At 36.7% G+C, this 12,309-nt stretch overlaps 1 protein-coding gene across 3 annotated transcripts in view; it reads right to left on the bottom strand.

Moving 5' to 3' along the window:
• Positions 1 to 12,309, bottom strand: part of ZFYVE16 (zinc finger FYVE-type containing 16) — a 54,693-nt gene that overhangs the window by 39,662 nt on the left and 2,722 nt on the right. Inside the window, exon 2 of one of the 3 annotated variants that reach the window (XM_053664455.1) lies at positions 11,268 to 11,375. The exons of the other annotated variants lie outside the window; for them this stretch is intronic. The gene's annotated coding sequence lies outside the window, so the exon portion shown is untranslated. The remainder of the gene's footprint in view (positions 1 to 11,267; positions 11,376 to 12,309) is intronic. 3 annotated transcript variants of the gene reach the window in all.

Below are 12,309 nucleotides of genomic sequence, written 5' to 3'. Positions count from 1 at the left end.
AGAGAGATGAGGAAGAGAAAAATATGAAAAAGAGGTAAAGAGACAGGGATGACAGATGAGAATGGGGTCCCATAAGGAGAAGAGAGAGCATGGATCAAGTATATTTGAAAACATAATGCTAGGAATTTTTCCAGAATTGATGAATAACACAACTTAACAGATACAGACATCTCCCCATATTAAGCAAAATAATTAAGAGAGAAATTCACAGTTAGACACTCTATAGTGAAACTTTTGAAAACCAAAGATACAGCAGCCAGAGAGAAAAGGTCAACTTCAAAGTAACAGTAATTACACTAGCAACAGATAACTTCAGAACAGTTTTCAATAACAATGATATATCATTCTAATTCAATACAGCATAACACTTCCTTTACTTTTATTTTTAAGCTGTAGTTATACCATACATATATAAGATCAAAACAAATAAAAAGGAATTTAAAGGGAGACAATGCAGGAAGCAGAAGAAAATGTTAAAGAAATATTCTCAGAAAAAAGTAATGCAGCTATGAAACAGGAAGGGGAAGCCATAAATAAGGAACATGTACAGAAAAAAATGATAATAAAAACTGATAGAAATGTGAGGTTTTAGGATGCAGTGAAAAGAGTGCTTAGAGAGACAGTTATATAGCATTAAATACACATATTAAAAAAAAAGAAAGATCTAAAAATCAATAATCTAAGCTTCCACCTTGGGAAACCAGGGGGAAAAAAGCAATTTAAGCCCAAAGCAAGTAGCAGATAATAAAGAGTAGAGCAGAAATCAGTGGAATTAAAAACAGGGAAACAATATTAAAAAATCACTGAAACCAAAAAAGCTTTCTTTGAAAAGATCAATAAAAGTGATAAACTAGGCTAATCAGAAATGAAAGAGAGGTCATAACTACTGATGCCACAGACACTTAAAGGAAAAGGAATATTATAAACTCTGCCCACAAACTTGAAAATTTAGATGAAATGGACCAACCTCTTGACACAAGCTACTAAAATTCACACAAGGAGTAACAGATAACCTGAACAGTCTAATATCTATTAACAAAAATTGAACCAATAATTAATAACTTTCCACAAAATAAATCACCAGCTCCACATGGCTTCACTGGTAAACTGTATCAAACATCTGAGGAAGAAATGATAGCAATTCTCTACAGTCTCTTCTAGGAAAAAAGAACTAAGCACTTCCTAGCTCACTTTGTAAGACCAGTATTACTCTAATACCAAAACCAGATGAAGACATTACAATAAAGAACACTACAGACCAATTTTACTCATGAACATAGACCTAAAAAGTACTTAATAAAATATCCGCATATTGACTCCAGCAGTATATAAAAAGAATTCTATACAATGGCCAAATGGGATTGATGCAGCTATGCAAGGCTGATTCAACAACTGAAAATTAATCAATGTAATCCATACTAACAGACTAAAAAATTATCATCACATAATTTTATTAATTGATGAAAAAATCTGACAAAACCATACACCTACTCATGATAAAAACTCAGCAAACTATGAGTATAAGCAGAACTTCTTCAATCCGATGATGAATATCTATATAATACCTACACCTAACATACTTAATTATGAGAAATTGTATCCCTTCCCTCCAAAGACTGGGATGAAAGAAGGATGTCTTCTCTCACCACTCCTATACAACACAGTACTGAAAACCTTGCTAGTACAATAAGGCAAAAGGAAATAAAAGGTACACTTTTTGGAAAGAAAAAAACTGTCTCTATTTGTAACGATTTTCAGTGTAGAATATCCCCAAAAGTAAACCCTTCAAAATGGAAAGTGAGTATAGTAAGGATGAGGATGCAGGATACATGGATAATATACAAGAACCAAATGCATTCCTTTATATGAGCAAGGAATAACTGGAATTTGAAATTTAAAAAAAAATACCATTTATAGAAAAATGTAGTTGAACAACAATTAAATACATAAAATTTTTAAAAATACCATTTATAATAGCATCTCAAAACCATGAAATACTTAGGCACAAAATGCTGATGAAAACAAAGAAAGAAAAGCTAAATAAATGTGATATATTCCATAATTCTGGATAGGAAGATTCAATATTAAGATGTCAATTCTTCCCAACTTAATCTAGATTAAAAGCAATCTCAATCAAAAGTCCACCAATTCTACAGGACTCAGGAAATTGATTCTAGAGTGTATATGGAATGGCAAAAGACCTGAGTAGCCAACATAATACTTAAAAAGAAGAATAAAGTTGAAGGACTCATACTCTGGGGTTTTAAGACTTAAAACCTGGCTACATATATTAATGGAACACAATAGAGAGCCCAGAAACAGATCCAAACAAGTATAGTCAATGTACCTTTGACAAAGGAGCAAAGGCACTTCAAAGAAGAGCAGTCTTTCAACAAGTGGTGCTGAGAAAACTGGACATCCCTATACAAAAATATGAACCTAGATACAGATATTATACTTTACATAAAAAGTATTTAAAATAGATGGTAGGCCTAAATGTAAAATGTAATATTATAAAACTTCATAAAGAAAACATAAGAGAAAATCTATATAACTTTGGGTTTGTGACTAGTTTTTAAATACAACATCGATGCCATGATCCACAAAAGAAAAATACTGGTAAATTTTATTATTAAAATTAACATTTTATTTCATTGTCCCTAAAAAAGACACTGTTAAGAGAATGAGAAGACAAGCCAAAGTCTGGGTAATATTATATTTTGCTGTATATAATGCACACTTTTTTGCCCAAATTTTTTAGGAAAAAATAAAAATGCTCATTAAATGTGGGTAGGACCTGAAATACCTTGTATTTGTTCTTGGGTTTTGTAATTATTTGTTACCTAAAACTTCTTGTACCACAGTATGTTAAAAAATAAATGCTAAATTTCCTTTATAATAAATACCCCAAATATCTAAATATAAATAATTCACAAATTGAATTAAAAAATTAAAATGAAAGATTTTTTTCCCCTGAAAATTTGGGCCCAAAACATGAATGCACTTTATACATGGCAAAATATGGTAATACTTGCAAAACACTTATTCGATGAAGAACTTGTATCTAAAATCTACAAAGAACTCTTAAAATTTAATTAATTAGAAAATAAACAATTTCATTAAGAAATGAGTGAGTTCTGAACAAACACCTCACCAAAGAAGATACACAGATAACAAACATTTGTCTTTAGGGGACTGAAGACTAAAGCAATGAGATACTGTTTCACATCTATTATAATGGCTAAAATCCAAAAATCTGACACCACCAAATGCTGCAAAGATGCTGAACAGCAGGAACTATCATTTATTGCTGATGAGAAGGCAAAATGGTACAGCCACTTTGGAAGACAATTTGGCAGAACCTTACAAAATTAAACAAAGTCTTACTATATGACCCAGCAATCATACTACTAAGTATTTATTCAACTGACTTAAAGATTTATGTTCACACAAAAACTTGAAATGTTTATGGCAACTCTATTCATAACTGCTAAAATTTGGAAGCATCCAAGATGCCCTTCAGTAATAGATAAAAAAAACTGTGGTAAGACCTGTAATGGACTATCATTCAGTGATACAAATAAATGAGCTATCGAAGCCACAAAAAGACATAGATAAATCTTAAATCCTTACTGCTAAGTGAAAGAAGCCAGTCTAGAAAAATCTACATACTATACAATTCTAATTGTGTGACATTCTGGAAAAGGTGAAACCACAGAGACAGTAATCACAGTGACTGCCAGTATTTTGGGGCAGGTGAGGATTAAATAGGTAAAGCACAGTGTATTTTTTAAAATATATTTTATTGATTTATGCCATTACAGTTGTCCCATTTCCCCCTCTTCATTCCCCTCCACCCTGCACACCCCCTTCCGCAACATTCCCCAACTTTAGTTCATGTCCATGTGTCACAAGTTCTTTAGATTCTACATTTCCCATACTATTCTTGCCCTCCCCCTATTTTCTACCTACTGTCTATGCTACTTATTCTCTGTACCTTCTCCCCCCTTCTCCTCCTCCCACTCCCCTGTTGATAACCCTCCATGTGATCTCCATTTCTATGGTTCTGCTCCTGATCTAGCTGTCCTCTTAGTTTGCTTTTATTTTAGCTGTGGTTGTTAATGACTGACAGTTTGCTGTTCTTTCACTGTTCATATTTTTTATCTTCTTTTTCTTACATAAGTCCCTTTAACATCTCATATAATAAGGGCTTGGTGATGATGAATTCCTTGAACTTGACCTTATCTGAGAAGCACTTTATCTGGCCTTCCATTCTAAATGAAAGCTTTGCTGGATAGAGCAATCTTGATTGTAGGTCTTTGGATTTCATGACTTGGAATACTTCTTTCCAGCCCCTTCTTGCCTGTAAGGTGTCTTTTGAGAAATCAGCTGACAGTCTGATGGGAACTCCTTTGTAGGTGACTATCCCCTTCTGTCTTGCTGCTTCTAGGATTCTCTCCTTCATTTTAATCTTGGCTAATATAATGATGATGTGCCTTGGTGTGTTCCTTTTTGGGTCCACCTTCTTTGGGACTCTCAGAGTTTCCTGGATTTCCTGGAAGTCTATTTCCTTTGCCAGATTGGGAAAATTCTCCTTTATTATTTGTTCAAGTAAGTTTTCCACTGGTGGCTGTGCCTTTCCCCCTTCTGGTACCCCTATAATTCGGATGTTGGAGCGTTTAAAGATGTCCTGGAGGTTCCTAAGACTCTCCTCATTTCTTTGAATTCTTGCTTCTTGACTCTTTTCTGTTTGGCCACTATTTGCTTTCTTTTGGTCCACTCCATTGATTTGAGTCCCAGTTTCCTTTTCATCGCTATTGGTTTCCTGTGCAATTCCATTCATTTCAATTAGTTTCACCTTCATATGTTCCTCTAATTTGTGGCTATAATCAACCAGATCTGTGAGCATCCTGATCACCAGTGTTTTAAACTGTGCATCTGAGAGTTTTGCTATTTCTTCATCGCTTAGATTTATAGGCTCTGGGGCTTTGAGCTGTTCTTCTGCTTGAGCCATGTTTTGGTCTGTTAGCGCCTGTTACATATGAGGTGCAGAGCCTTAGGTGTTCAGTGGCAGGTCAACCCAGTCACTGGGCTGTCACTGGGGGTGGGGTCAGTGAGGGAACAATGGCACATGTTCCCCTCTCTCTTGGATTTCAGTCCCCTCCGCCACTTCCCACAAGCAAATTGGGCCCTTCTGGTGCTGGTTCCCGCGTGTGTGGGCGAATGTTCTAGGACCCTGTGGGTCTCTCCAAGGAACTCTCTGTGAGCCTGAGAGCCTCTCCTGGCACCTCAACCCCCAAAAGTTTTTCCAATCAGTGCTTTTAGGCTTTATTTCCCATTGCTGGGACCCTGGGTTGCGTGGTCTGTCTCACTGTTTTTAAACCTGCCTGGTTTATCTGCACACAAATGTGTATCCGCGGTCGGCCAGCTGCCTTGCGCACCTCACTGGGTTTGTTCATTTTCTCCCCACGCCCGTGTCTGCCAACCACCATCTCTTCAGGCCCAGGACCCTTCTCTACCGGCCACTGACTTCACCCCTCTTACCGGTCTGGATGAATGGTTCGTTGTTGTCAGACTTCAGAACAGTTCAATTTTCTGTCTGTTTTGGTTGTGTTTTTATTTCTAAATCTTTGTTGTCCTTAAATTTGGTTGTGCGAGGAGGCACAATGTTTCCGCCCCAGAATCTCATTGTCCCAGCACAGTGGATTTTTTAGGGTAGATAAACTATACTGTATGATACTATAATAGTGAATACAAGACATTAAGCCTTTTTTAATACCTATAGAACTTTAAAACAAAAAGAATAAACCTCAATGCATGCAAATTTTAGAAATTTATTTAGAAGGTCAGGGGATCTCCCAATGGAATACATAATGTGACAAAAGAGCCTAAATGCATTACAAATGTATAAAACAACCCCACAGAAGGGAGTGGAGGAATCAAGTGCCGCCTTTGGAAATGAGTGGAGTATGCAAGAGTAAAGGCAAAAGGAACACAAGTATTGCAATCTAGTTGATAAAGTGATTTCCTATGAGGGTACAGGTTAACAATTCTGAAACCAGTACACATGTATACTGGAACTGAAACTAGGTAACTGGATGGCTGATGTTAGAAGCCTGATTTCTCTCTGTGGAGAGAAACGTTATAGATAATCAAGGAAAGGAAACAAGAATAATCCATGTAGTAATGGATTTAAGTTTGAGACATCAGTGTAAATAAACCCATGTTTAGCTTCATATGGCACAGATGATTACACATAGAAATATATAGAGATACTAGTGTGTATATATATGTAGAATGTATATAGATACTAATTATATATAGTATCTACACTATATAGTTATACATGCAATATATAGTATACTACATGTCTACGTATAGATACTATATATACACCATAATTATATCCATATATAGCATACATATATACATGGCACACACACACTATATATGTACATACAGTATATCATACATATACACTATATAGCATATATATGTATGCTATATGTGACTATATGTATACTATGTGTGTACATATAGTACCTATGCCATATATGCTATTTTATATATCTATATATAATTGCATATATACTACATATACTATAATCACATACATCTATAATTATATATGGATATACAACTATTGGTATATATATACGCTAATATCTATATATACAAATATGTGTATGGATATGTATCTATATAATATGTGTATGTACACTATCTACATAATATGTGTGTTTTGGTTGTGTTTTTTATTTCTAAATCTTTGTTGTCCTTAAATTTGGAGAATCCAAATTCTTCTTTACAAAATTGAATTTATAAACACACATACACACCCATATTGCTCTGTCAGCTGAGAGAGGCCTAGAAGCAAGACATCTCAAAGATCACAAGCATTTAGGGCCCTGACCTTGGTTTCTCCAACAAAGAAACCAATGTTCCTCAGAGAAATGACTAATTCTAAGACTAGCACAGGACATATATACAAGATGAGCATGGAGCATCTTGTAAGAAAGTACACACATGCCTATGCCCCACACAACACAAAAAAAAAGGTAGGAATATGTCAAAGGAATACAGTAGCCGACTGAAAGAGCTCCCAAGGGCCAAAGGTGAAACCAACTGAACAATAAAATAAATAAAGCAGTACTAGATTATAACCAAAGCATTAAAAAATCTATGAGATAAATAAATAAATAAACAATCAGGGGAACAAGACATATCTCCCATGCAAAAAAGATTCCAAATAACTTATGTAGATATTTTGCACTTAAGGAAGTGGAACATAACTCACCACTCAGATGTGTGCTGCACACAATAACTTTCTAGAGAGCATAGTATGAAAGATATCTTCACAGTGGTGAAATATGACAAACACTACCTCAAGCTTGGGATCATGGTTAAGATCAGTAATGTAAGTCATGTTGATAATATGTACCCTCAATATGATGTGATAAGAATGGCATTTTATCTCTGTTGTCTTCCTCCCAAAATGTATTACCACGATCTAATCACGAAAAAAAATCAGACGAATCCCAATCGACATTCTACAAAGTGAATGACTAGTAATCCTCAACACTGTCAAGAGTATCAATAATAAATTATGTCTGAGAAACTGTCACAAGCACGAGGAACCTAAGGAAACAACAATACTCAGTATCATGTGGTATCCTGGAACAAGAAATAGTCTATTAGGAGAAAACTGAGGAAATGTGAATAATGTATGGACTTTAGATAATAATAGTGTATAACAGTGGTTCATTCATTATGACAAATGTACTATATTAATGTAAGATATAATAATAGAGAAAATGGGTATGAGATATATGTGAACTCTGTACTATTGATGCAATAATCCTATAAATCTAAAACTGTTCTAAATTAAAAAACTATTTTAAAAAATGAAATAAAAGCACTGGAAAATATAGTTGAGAAAATATTCTAGGAAATAAAACAAATGAAAGGGATGGAGAAAAGGAGAAAAGATTAGAAATTAGAGAATCAATCTAATAAGGTCTAATATTCAAATTACAAGAAGTCCAGAAAGAAAGTGGAGGGGGGAAAAAAGGAATAAAGAGTCAAATGAAATAAATACCCCAGAAATGAAGGGTATGATTCCTAGGTGGAAAGGACCCATTGGGGCCATACACAGAGTGAAAAACCCTCACCAAAGCACATCATTATGAAGTTTCAGAATACCTAAGTGGTTTAAGGGAAGATCACACCATTTCATACAACTATTTGTATCCCCCACCTTTCCTTTCCCCAGTACTACTGACCACCCTGTCCCACTCTGTTCTCTTTTATCTTTTTCCTAAAGCACTTACTTACTTTACAACTTTCTAACATTTTGTATAATGTATTTAATGCATTTGTTATTTACCATCTAGAACAACTCCCTATGTGAATTTAAGCTCTGTGAGGGAAAGGATCTTGTATTTTTGTTCACCCATATATTCAAAGTATCCTGACCAGTGCCTGCCACAAAAAAACAAACAAACAAAAAAAAAACCCTTAATACATAATTAGTGAATAAATATAAAAGTTTCCAGAGAGAATTAACAAGCCACATAAAAAGAGCTATCACTTTGCAAGTAGACTTCTTGATAGCAACACTAGAAGCTAGAAAACAACAGAACCATGCCTCCAAAATTCTTAAGGTAAATAATTTACAAACTAGAATTCTATACTCAGCTAAGCCATCAATCAAGTGTGAGGGTAGAATAAATAAACATGTGTAGACTTGTGAGAACCCGCCCCCAAATTTGCCTGCCATTCAGTCTTTCTCAAGGAGCTACTAGAAGATGTACTCTACTAACATGAGTGAGACACCAAGAAAGCAGAAGATCTGGTATCCTGGAAACAAACTACATGACACAAGGAAAAACAAATGGAATTCACAGAAGCGCATATAAGAACACTCTGGGAAGAAAGCTGTGCAACTGGCCTAGAGAGTAAGCCATCAAGACTAACATACAATGACAATTACAGAAAAGGTGTAAAAAAATAAACAAATGATCTGATGTGTTTGAATTTACGAAAAGGAGATTTATCTATCTTGCCTGAAGGGTTGTTAATACATTAAACAGAAGATACAAAAGATAAAAGATATAAAACGGGACTTCTGGCCAAGATGGAGGCGTAGGTGGAAACACTGTGCCTCCTCACACAACCAAGTTTAAAGACAACAAAGTTTTAGTAACAAAAACACAGCCAAAACACAGAAAATCAGCCAGACCGGTAAGAGGGGCGGAGTCAGCGGTGGAGCGAGGTGGAGAAGGAAAAGGTGGCCTGCGGACTCAGGTGCACAAGCGGTGGCTGGTGGATCCCAGGCGTGGGGTGGCAATAGGCAGACCCCCTGAGGGTGCAAGGCAGCTGGCTGACCACAGTCACACATTCGTGTGCAGATAAACCAAGTGAAGGAGCCAGCAGTGAGACAAACCGCTCAGGCTAGGGCCCCAACAAAGGAAATTAGAGCCTGAGAACACCAATTGGAAAGACTTTTGGGGTTGAGGTGCCAGGAGAAGCTCCCAGGCTCACAGAGAGTTCGTTGGAGAGACCCACAGGGTCCTGGAGGGTACACAAGCCCATACACCTGGGAACCAGCACCAGAAGGGCCCAATTTGCTTGTGGGAAGCAGCAGAGGGGACAGAAATCTGAGACAGAGCATAACAAATGCCACTGCCCCTCTCTGACCCCGCCCCCACATACAGCATCACAAACCAGCAACCTGGGTGGCCCCGCCCTGGTGAACACCTAAGGCTCCACTCCTCATACATAACAGGCGTGGAACAGAGCAAAACATTATGGCTCAAGGAGAACTCAAAGCCCCAGAGCCAATAAATCTAAGTGATGAAGAAATAGCTAACCTTTCAGATGCACAGTTCAAAACACTGGTGATCAGGATGCTCACAGAACTGGTTGATTTTAGTCACAAATTAGAGGACCATATGAAAGCAAAACTAATTGAAATGATGGGAAATGCACAGGAAACCAATAGCAATGGAAACTGGAACTCAAATCAAGGGAGTGGACCAGAAGGAAGAAAAAAATGACCAAACAGAAAAATATGAAGAAACAAAAACTCAAAAAAATGAAGAGAGGCTTAGGAACCTTCAGGACATCTTTAAACATTCCAACACCCCAATTATAGGGGTACCAGAAGGGGAAGAGGAACAGTAACAAGTAGAAAACTTATTTGAACAAATAATAAAGGAGAACTTCCCCAATCTGGCAAAGGAAATAGACTTCCAGGAAATCCAGGAAGCTCAGAGAGTCCCAAAGAAGTTGGACCCAAGAAGGAACACACCAAGGCACATCATAATTACATTAGCCAAGATTAAAATGAAGGAGAAAATCCTAGAAACAGCAAGAGATAAGGGGACAGTCACCTACAAGGGAATTCCCATCAGACTGTCAGCTGATTTCTCCAAAGAGACCTTACAGGCAACAAGGGACTGGAAAGAAGTATTCCAAGTCATGAAATCCAAAGACCTACATCCAAGATTGCTCTATCCAGCAAAGCTTTCATTTAGAATGGAAGGAAAGATAAAGTGCTTCTCAGATAAGATCAAATTCAAGGAGTTCATCATCACCAAACCCTTATTACATGAAATGTTAAAGGGATTTACCTAAGAAAAAGAAGATACAACAGATGAACAGTGAAAGGACAGCAAACTCAGTTACTAAGAACCACACCTAAAACAAAAGCAAACTAAAAGGACAGCTAGATCAGTAGCAGAACCACAGAAATGGAGACCACATGGAGAGGTAGCAACAGGGGAGTGGGAGGAGGAGAAGGGGGGAGATGGTACAGGAAATAAGTAGCACAGATGGTAGGTAGAAAATAGATGGGGGGAGGGCAAGAATAGTAGGGGAAATACAGAATCTAAAAAACCTGAGACACATGGTCATAAACTAAAGGGGGGAATGGTGGGGGAGGGGATGTGCAGAGTGGAGGGGAATGAAGGGGGGAAATAGAACAACTGTAATGGCATAATCAATATATATATTTTTAAAAAGTGACAGATGATGAGGGCCTGAACTGAGAGTGCAAGCACAGATGGAAAGGAATTAGATATAAAAGTGGGTAAAGAGTAGAAACATTGAAGAGTGAAAAGAAAGGAGAATGCTGAGGTTGCTGCCAGGCTTCCACGATGGATGACTATGTAGATAGTGCCACTGACCATGGCAGGCAATAAATACAAAGAGGAGCAGGACTGAGGGAAAACATGAATTCACATTTGTACTGTTGTCTGATGTACCTTGAGAACATCCTGCGGGAGATGTCCAATAGGCAGTTGGCTATAAGGATCTGGACTGCAGGAGAGAAGTCTGAGATAAAGAATTGGGAACAGGCAGCAAGAGATCACCTAGGAAGAGAATATAGAAGAGGACAGGAGCCTGACATCAGGTAACTAAATATCATGCATAATTAGTGTTCCTAAAGCCACGCTAGATAAAACTTTGCCCAGAATTAGATGATGTATTTCTACAGAAAAATATTCAATATGTAATGTTAAATGACAAACCCCCCCCCACAAAGCTACATGCTTAGTACAAACCGATTTTTACAAATATGTTTTAAAAATAATAGTCCTGGCATAGGAAAAAAAAAAACAACAGAAGAGTAAGTGCCAAACTATTAATAATGGTATTTATTTGAGATTATATAAGCCTTGTACATCTATATGTCTCTATGGTATTTCACTCAAAAAGTACTATTTTTGTAAACAAGAAGAAAAGATAATTGGTTTTTTCTAAAAAAGTTATAGCATGTATCCTTACAATATAAAAATGTAATAAAATCTGTTAGAAAAACACCTGGACACTGGACTATTAAAGAGCAAATAACATGAACATACAACTTGTAAAATTCTGAAAAAAAGTGTTCAATACACAATTTATACTATCAAAATAATGCAAATTACAACATACCATTTGTTGCCTACTAAATCAGAACGCAATTTTTTAATAACAAAACTAGTCAATGCTGCTAAGGGTATATAAAAAGAGCATCTCAAACACACTCATAGAAGTAAACTGGCACACTCTTTCAGGTAAACAATGTGACAACATGTATCAATAGCTTCAAAAAGATTCTGAACATCTGATCTAAATTCTCTTTAGAAATTTAAGAAAACAGCCCTGTCTGGTGTGGCTCAGTGGATTGAGTGCAGGCCTGAGAACCAAAGGATCGCAGTTCGATTCCCAGTCAGGGCATATGCCTGGGTTGCAGGCCAGTTCCCAGCAGGGGACACACAAGAGGCAACCATACATTGATATTTCTCTCCCTCTCTCCTTCCC

The sequence above is a fragment of the Artibeus jamaicensis genome, unplaced genomic scaffold (genome assembly GCF_021234435.1).
Source record: "Artibeus jamaicensis isolate MK-2021 breed Jamaican fruit bat unplaced genomic scaffold, CSHL_Jam_final contig_373, whole genome shotgun sequence".
Lineage (NCBI taxonomy): Eukaryota > Metazoa > Chordata > Mammalia > Chiroptera > Phyllostomidae > Artibeus > Artibeus jamaicensis.
Note: the sequence above shows the minus strand (reverse complement) of the source record. Positions and strands in the feature narration are given on the sequence as shown.